A 9,307-nucleotide genomic window follows, 5' to 3' on the forward strand; every position below is an offset into this window, starting at 1 on the left:
AGATTATTGTTCATTTTGGTAACAGTTGAATGCGATGTGCTGTACGATTGGCATAAAATGGAAGCTTATGCATGTTTACCAAATATCAATAGTTTTTGAAAAATGCATTGCGGCGGCACTTCCTAAATATGAAACTTAGAAATCGAACTCTAATGCCCGTTAGATATAAATGTGATCATCACAAATTGTCTAAAGATAAGAACTAACGTACTTTGGAAAACAGTTTCATCCATACTCAATCAAGTATTTGCATATTTTCCTCCAAAAAATAGCATGAATATAGTTGTTGAAAAGGTTACTTTTATTTACAAACCGTGCTTCTCTAACTGGAAAATTGAGTTTGAGCTTGGATCAACTGTTATTGTGGTTTTTACAAGACTTTTACAGTGAGAATATGCAATCGTCATTTATTCTTGGCCAATAGGCGTTGTAGTAATAACTTTAATAGTCGCTCGAGTCCCAAACTGGTCATATAAATTATATACATATATTTGTGCGTTACATCATATGTTGCATTGACGAGTCTAGATGGCCACGATTTACGACCTCATTTACAAAAGCGAAAACAAAAATTAAGATAAGATTTCCTAAATGGGTACGTACTCAGTTTATAAAAAAGCGCATACTCCTTTAATACATTAAACACTGTGTAAAATTATGGGGAAAACGGTCCATATTATAATTGCCATGTGAGTGAATATACATGTGTCTTTCTTTATTAAAACAAAAGTTGAGTTTCGGAAAATACATTTAAATTACAAACTGAACAACTTCATTTTTAAAACGTTTACAAGCCTGATTATGCCGATTCATCTATCTTAACATGTCATTTCTATCAATAAAATCAGACAAATTAAATTAACGTGAACAATGGCTGTTTGATCGCATAAGGAACCGCTGTACATCCATTGTTACCCACCTAAAATGTACTGTACATGATATTTTTTCGAAGATCTGTTGGAAAACTATCTCCTTACCAAAAAAATCGCTAAACTTGTACATGCAAAAAGCGATTTCACTTGTTTGACCCAGCAGGACTGATAATTGTATTGTTGATAATGTCATTTGGACGTGATCTGTCATACGATGTCTTCCGATCGTAACGTTGTTACGTCGTTACGTTTTGATTTAAGTCATGAGTTCGACACCCGCTTGGAGTTTTATTTTTTCTGACATTGTGCTAAATTGTTTCAATCCATTTCTCATATTTTAATATTGCAGTTATTTAATGTAATGAATCTTTTAGTAAAATGCATATATGTAAAAAAATATTATTAACATCGCAGTAATGGAATCCTTTTATTCACACAATATCCTGTTACTAATGTTTGGCAATTTAAAAATTGTCCAATAGGTCACGTCGCACGAGTAGCGCGTGCGTTTAGATGTTTTTTTTCTACTTAACATATCAGTATCACCTTTCACCCGTAATAAATATATCTAAGCACTATTAATTGATGCACATTTCTTCAAACTTTTAAGTCGTTACGCTTCCATTTTAATTGTTAACAAGGTGTTACATAAGTAAGCGTGTTTAGATGTACTAAACATAATAAGGAGGCTGCTTAGAGCTTCGCCGATCTTGTTACCTATTATTTACGATGTTACAAAGGAGTCATGCAAGTGAATACGCTAACCAAGAGTCAGTGGCTTCAGATGAGACACTTCATGATCTACCATACTCTTGTTTTCAATGGACGATGTTATGTTAAAATGAACAGACCATTGCCTACACTGATTTCCAGCAATGGACATTAAGAAACATGACAACAGATATATATATTTCCAGTCATTTAAATAAATGAGAATACGAAAAGTAGCAAAATACATCGAAATCGCTGAGACAATTCATTTGTGAGGGTCAATATACTCATTCATTATACATGTATCTACTTTTACCTGTCGAAAAGACTCCATATCTTTTAAGCCAACGCACAACATGCTTACTGTATTGGTGTCCACTCAAAACAACGCCCTATATGTGTTCAGATGTATATATATATATATATATATATATATATATATATATATATATATATATATATATATGCGGAATTTACCAAATGTGTACCTCTATATAATTTCAGCCTAAAACCATAGCAATTGAAAAAGTTTTCCGTATAGAAGCAAAGCAGATAGGCGTCCGTCGTGCCTTATATGTTTTACTTCTTCAACCAATAACCATAGTGACCCCATGGCGGTACGGCTGGGACCTGGATATTTTGGATATTTCAGTACAGGAAACATTGAACTTCCAGAAACACATTCTTGATATTGTAAACTATCCGTAAAGACGGCCGTTAATCAGGGCGCCACCTCTTTTTGCGATCATTAAAAATGAGCAAATGCTACTTCCGAGGTGGCGCTAAGGACCGGATGTTTTGACATTTCACGGACTATTCTTCGGGGGAGTAGGTCTTAGATGTTTTTTTCCGACATATTTTGCAATATTAAAAAAATCGGGCAATGTAGTGCTATTGAACAAAGATTTATTCAACCACAAATGTACATAAACACGCAATCACACCCCATTTGGAAACTTGAGGATCTTTATAAGTTGTAACATGGTGAAGTTGTTGAATGCAAATCGAAGTATTATGTCTTTGTTGCAAGCGAATTTCCACCCGATTAATTCCCGAACGACATCAAACGACTGCGTTCAACATATACTAGTTGCTGCGTGCACAGAAACATTGGCTTCTTGCAGATCTAATATATGATTTTGTATTTTTCCAAAAGAGATTGAGCCAATGCAAAGGAGGTGGCGCCAATTCACGATATATGAATCATCACATGACTTACATTTGATAAATAATATTCCTTTTTCATATTTCGTTTGTTCGTCAACGTAAATACTTAAACTCAAATCTACTACTACTACTACTACTACTACTACTACTACTACTACTACTACTACTACTACTACTACTATTACTACTACTACTACTACTACTACTACTACTACTACTACTACTACTACTACTACTACTACTACTACTACTTACTACTACTACTACTACTACTGCTACTGCTGCTACTGCTGCTGCTGCTGCTACTGCTGCTGCTGCTGCTACTACTACTACTACTACTACTACTACTACTACTACTACTACTACTACTACTACTACTACTACTACTACTACTACTACTACTACTACTGCTACTGCTCTACTGCTGCTGCTGCTGCTACTGCTGCTGCTGCTGCTACTACTACTACTACTACTACTACTACTACTACTACTACTACTACTACTACTACTACTACTACTACTACTACTACTACTACTACTACTACTACTACTACTACTACTACTGCTTCTACTACTACTACTACTACTCTACTATACTACTACTACTACTACTCTACTACTACTACTACTACTACTACTTCTACTACTACTACTACTACTACTACTACTACTACTACTACTACTACTACTACTACTACTACTATTACTACTACTACTACTACTACTACTACTACTACTACTACTACTACTACTACTACTACTACTACTATTACTACTACTACTACTACTACTACTACTACTACTACTACTACTACTACTACTACTACTACTTCCTGCTGCTGCTGCTGCTGCTACTTCTACTACTACTACTACTACTACTACTACTACTACTACTACTACTACTACTACTACTACTACTACTACTACTACTACTACTACTACTACTACTGCTACTGCTACTACTACTACTACTACTACTACTGCTTCTACTACTACTACTACTTTCACTCCCGGCACTTTACAGAAGGCGTCCCTAAACAGACCGGATAAGATCTACAACTGGTTTACCCAAGGGGAACATATGTTTGTTTCATATTGTATTTACAATCGCCAGAGGAGGTCAGGCGTGGACTCAGAAAGACAAGTGACCACAGAGGCATGACCAGATAATTATTTGAATGTAAACCTTTAAAACTTATATTACGTCTCAGTCGGACATTCGACTTGTGTGAACCAAGTGTTTCGAATGTCAACTTAAATCGCTATTGTATTCTCACTTATATTGGTTTGTTGATAATGGACCGGACGCTCTTATTGCGTGGGTTTCTTTGTGCCCTATTGTGGATTGAAGGTAAGACAACTTGTATTTCGGTTATAACACGGCAGTTCGGTAGTTCCCTGATAATTCCATGATAATTCTATCCATGAAAGGTAGTTCCGTGGTAGTTTAATTGTAGTCCCCTTGTATTTCTATGATAATTCGGTAGTAGTAAAATGGCTGTTTCCTATTAACTTGCACTAATAATTTTTTACATCAGAACCTATTGTTCGTTTTTATGTATTGCTTTTTATTGCAGTTTTCAAAATAGTGGGGAATTTATTGATCATAATTGAAAATCGTTATTAAACGTGTTTCTGTAGATTTTTATTTGTGAATTTTCAGTTATGTAGCACATGTTATTTTCGCCGAACTATCTATTTGTACCGATCCCTGCAATATAGAAATGTTCGTTGAAAACATTGAAAGAACTAATATTAATCATCGTCGGTATAATTTATGCGAACTCTTATTATTTCCGTGTCCTATTCTGCAAGTAAATTCAACTAATAGAACGAGGCATTAGTAAAACAGTTACATGCAGCCGGTTTCACTTTGTATAACTAACCGTTTGCTTTTGTCGTAATGACGACAAGAAAGCCTTATGCTTATTTGAAACGCTCTCGAGTCCGTTTTTTAGGACTAGAACCAGTACTTGGTATATGGGGAGATCTAACTACCATACCCACTACTAATAGTAACATATAGATTAAAATATAACTAAAAGTGAAGATATAATATAACAATCCATACTGAAAGATGGTTTCGTCGCATTCATTAATAAACACTTGAACTGGTTCAGATAGGCGAGGGACATGCTTTGTAAATTTGGATTTAATTATTTGTGGTTTAGTAACTCACCAATCAAAAAGGGTTTCTTTTGTCTTTTTAACGTAACAGTACTTGACAAAGGGGAATCAAGATAGTAATTAAAAATAGTGTATTCGTTTTATGTAAAGCAACAAACACAACCCTTTTGTTTGAATCATATTTAGACACGCTTGCGTCAAGAAATCTAAGATCAGAGATCACGAAATTACGTATCTGTGCGCATAACTTAACAATTCAGACTGGTAAATATGACCGAATAGTCAGAAATTGCGGTTCTTCCAATTATGATATAGCAATGCAGTAGAAGATGAATTCCACTTTTTGTAAAAATGTTAATAATTTCTCATAATTAGAGAAACTACTTTTAAACTAATAACAGAGTCAGGCATAGCATGTTTAACATCACTCACTCTCTACAAAAACTAAAAGTGAAATGTTCAAGTTAGGCAAGTACATGTTAGAGGCAAAAACTATAATCCAACGTTATGCGAATAAAAGTTCGCAAAATCATGAAAAATTATTGCATACGACTTTAAATTAAATAACATTAGTATGCGAAATGCTGTATTTAACCATGTTTTGCATCCTCATTACGTATACTATGACTCGGTATTTTGCCGTTACAACTTATATAATATATTTGGATGATTGGGATTTAATTGTTGTATTTAACTTTCCTTCAAAATAATCATTATTTCATTTTGTTATTTATTACGACAAACTAAAATGGTGTCATATACAAAAGAGATACAATGTTAACATGGAGGATAAAACGAGTTTTGTTTAATGTCTGTATAGTTCATCCATGAAAAGATTTGTGATAGTTCTGCACTAATTACTTACTTTATTCATGTATTTTGTATTATCAATTTGTTTAACACTATGCAGTGTAAAATTTATGTGCAATAAAATAATGTTCTGTTTAGTCCTGTTCTTTTCCGAAAATAGTATAGTAACTGGTAAATTAAGTGTATCGTGTAACCTTAGTGAACCCTGTTTATAGTTTGCATCATGATACCGGCACGTGAAACGTTAATTGACTTGGGTTCAAAATACATTATGTGTTAGATTGATGTGTAAGAAAGTTGTTAAACTTCTTATTTTAACATCGCCCGATTTTTTAACTTGATTTTATATCACGAAGTAGAGTGTTCTTAGCAACAACGTGTATTAATAGTATATTGTATAAAATACATGATTTTGAGTATAGTCCACATGTCCGTCATATTTAGAACATATGATCATTTAACGCTTATTTTTGGTGATGCAAACGTCAGTGGTAACGTAGAATTCGCCTAGTACCGAGAACGCATAACCATCGTGGCGACGAAGATATTGCCGACGAAAGTTTGAAAAATAAACAAACTTGGCATAAAGTTTTGCGCAACGAGACAAAACAGCAATCAATCGATTTCTTGATAACTGAACTGAGTTTATACAATATCTATGTGACTTTTGAAAATTACACTTGAGATTTCATTTTACAAAACTAACTAATTGGATGCTTATGAGATTGAAATGCTTTTATAATTATGTATAAAGCTGAATTACAAGCCAACACGACTGGCGCTACAAGAATAATAAATGTATCATGAAAATTTAAATGAATAATTGACAACGATCAGTAAGTGAGCCACTCGTGCTGTTTTAACACATCAAAGGATACTGCCCCAAATTATCGCAAATTACACATTGATGCTGTTATACATGTATGCTCGGATATGTGGTATATGACCAAGGGTATGGGGCTTTTGTGTGGATAACTATAAATATTTAAAAATGAAATCCTGGTATGATTTAGAAACATAGATTGAGTAAGTAATAATCGAAAGTAATAATATTGCAACTTTTCCTCTGGGTATGTTACAGAAGCGGTATCACGTGAAAGTCAAGATGGCGACGTCTATGCCGAGGCAGGTATTTTTGCCGTTTTATACCATTTATTACTTGTATTTTTTTAAAATGCCACTCACTTTTCAGCCATATCAGCAAGAAAGTTACTAGCGTTTATTTCGTATTAATATTCGCTCTATATCTCGACTATACTCGCTGCGAAATTTCTTAACGGGATGACCTAATTACAGCTTCACTAAGAAAATTTGCGGGCAGTTAAGTCGATATATAAAGCGGGTTGTAATACCAAATAAACGCTGATCACCCTTTTACCTATATGGTTAGAAATTGAGCGTCATTTAAAAATTAAACAAAAGCAATAAAGGGTTTAAAACGGCGAAAAATAACTGTCTCGGCATTGACGACGCCGTCTTGACTATCACGTGATTACACCCTCTGTCTGAACCGGGAAGAAAAAAATATTTTACACCCTCTGTCTGAACCGGGAAGAAAAAATATTCATTGCCGTAATTGGTAAAAGAAAATAGAACGGGTGATTTTTTTTATAGATCAGCGCACATGCTTTTCAACTGTAATCATGAGGGCAACATCAATAAGGGGGAGACTGAACAGAAAATAAAAGCTATATAGACGATGCGATTAACATCAATGTAAATCGATGTAAAACTCTGAAAAGTTGTTTAATGACGAAAAAATTATGTTCGTAAATTGTCGTTTAAAACAGAATACGTACTGCAATATCCTTTACAATTGCTTTAATTAAAACAAAGTACGTTTTAACAAACAACATTATGCAATTAATGCAAATGGATAAACAATGATCGGGGGTTTGTTGTAGTACATCGGCTTACCTAAAACTAATATATTTTAAAAATAAAAGAATGCAGACGGATGACTTTCGTGTACGTCAATATCGACACTATCTTAGCCATCTGCAATTAACACCGGGTTATCGAACATGGTTTGATAAATCTTTGCAATAAACATCTTGCCATTCGGTAATTAGTTCAGACATTACTCGACGAATATTTCAAGAATGAGTATTCACGTTAAAGACGACTTTAAAAAGCCCCGAGGTGTCAAGATCGCGTTGTTATCTTTATGCGAAGATATGAAACTAATTTAGCGGCACAGATTTGGTTATCGATACCCATGACATATACATCTGGTAAACATACTTCGGAGTCATATACACGAAACCCGTGCCCGCGGGCAATACCGTCGTTTTGGGAAATTTACTGTTCCGACAGAGAGTAGATAACGCGATGTGAACTGAATGCCCATGGCTTATATGACCATGAAGTGGAAAACATACATATTTATATTTTTATTCTGGATTAATATAATTCCATTTCAGTAACAGATACTATTTTATGTAAACTTATTCGGCGTATATATTTTTTTCAAAATAAAGGTTTAAATTGTACGTTACTAAATACATTTGTGTAATTAAACGCAAAAAAAGTTTAACAGTTGTTTTTTTTTAAAGTTCTTATTCGATTATTCGTCGCATGAAAAGTCCGTTATGAAGTGTATTGCATATTTGTGTATTCATTTTTTTATTAATTATTTGTTTTATAACTCAGCACATAGTACATATCACATTTCCTGTGCAGTTTCATACAGGTATACACACATGCTGGTACATGTATTTGCAAAATATGAGAGAAATATCCATTTACTATATTTAAATGTATGTTCAAATTTCCCACTTGTGTACGTAGATATCTATGCTACTACAACCGATAATATTTTATGTGTCCTAGTATGGCGTATTATGTATTTAATCTAACGATTCTTCACTAATGATTTTTTTGTTTGAATTTCATTAAGATGTTTTTCCACACAATCAAATCACACATTTATATCTCATTGTGTTTTGTATATGAAAAATCTAACCACCACACGTAGCATATTCCGGCTTTTAGAGCCAATTTTCTGTCAGGCTGACAGCGCAATGACCTTGATATCATACGAGATGAAAACTACAGTACTTCGTTTAAGAAAGTGCGAGTCTTTTGATTCCGATGTTGTCCAGTAAGCGCTCTGGCTGGTACACACGCTTGTCAACTTAGCATCCCGGGTTCAATTCCCGTTCCCGGAAGCATGTGGGTTTGGTTGATGGTCACCATACCGGGCATGTATAGTCTTCTCCGGGTACCCCGGCCCCCCACACAACATTAAAATTGAAAATCTTTCAATCATTACTAAACAGTTGGAAGTTGCAGCTATTATTTAAAATGTCCCAACATTAGGAGTGCGAGGAGTGCTGGGACACACTCCTTGTAGTTACTCACATAACGCAGCCTCAGACGCTGAAGGACCTCAAAATCCTCAATACACGTATAGCGTAGATGCATAACGCAATCAATCTCCACGCAGAGTTGTCGTTCCTTGCTCTCACATACAATCTCTTCCATCACAAAAAATCCAACCAGATTTGGTAGGATTTTATCTAATTGGTTAAGTATTATACTATGAAAAGTAGTATCATTTTCCTTTAAATTTTGAAAATATTGTATAAGTTTTGGTTCATGATAAATAAAATAATTAC

The sequence above is a fragment of the Dreissena polymorpha genome, chromosome 4 (assembly GCF_020536995.1).
Source record: "Dreissena polymorpha isolate Duluth1 chromosome 4, UMN_Dpol_1.0, whole genome shotgun sequence".
In the NCBI taxonomy this organism is placed as follows: domain Eukaryota; kingdom Metazoa; phylum Mollusca; class Bivalvia; order Myida; family Dreissenidae; genus Dreissena; species Dreissena polymorpha.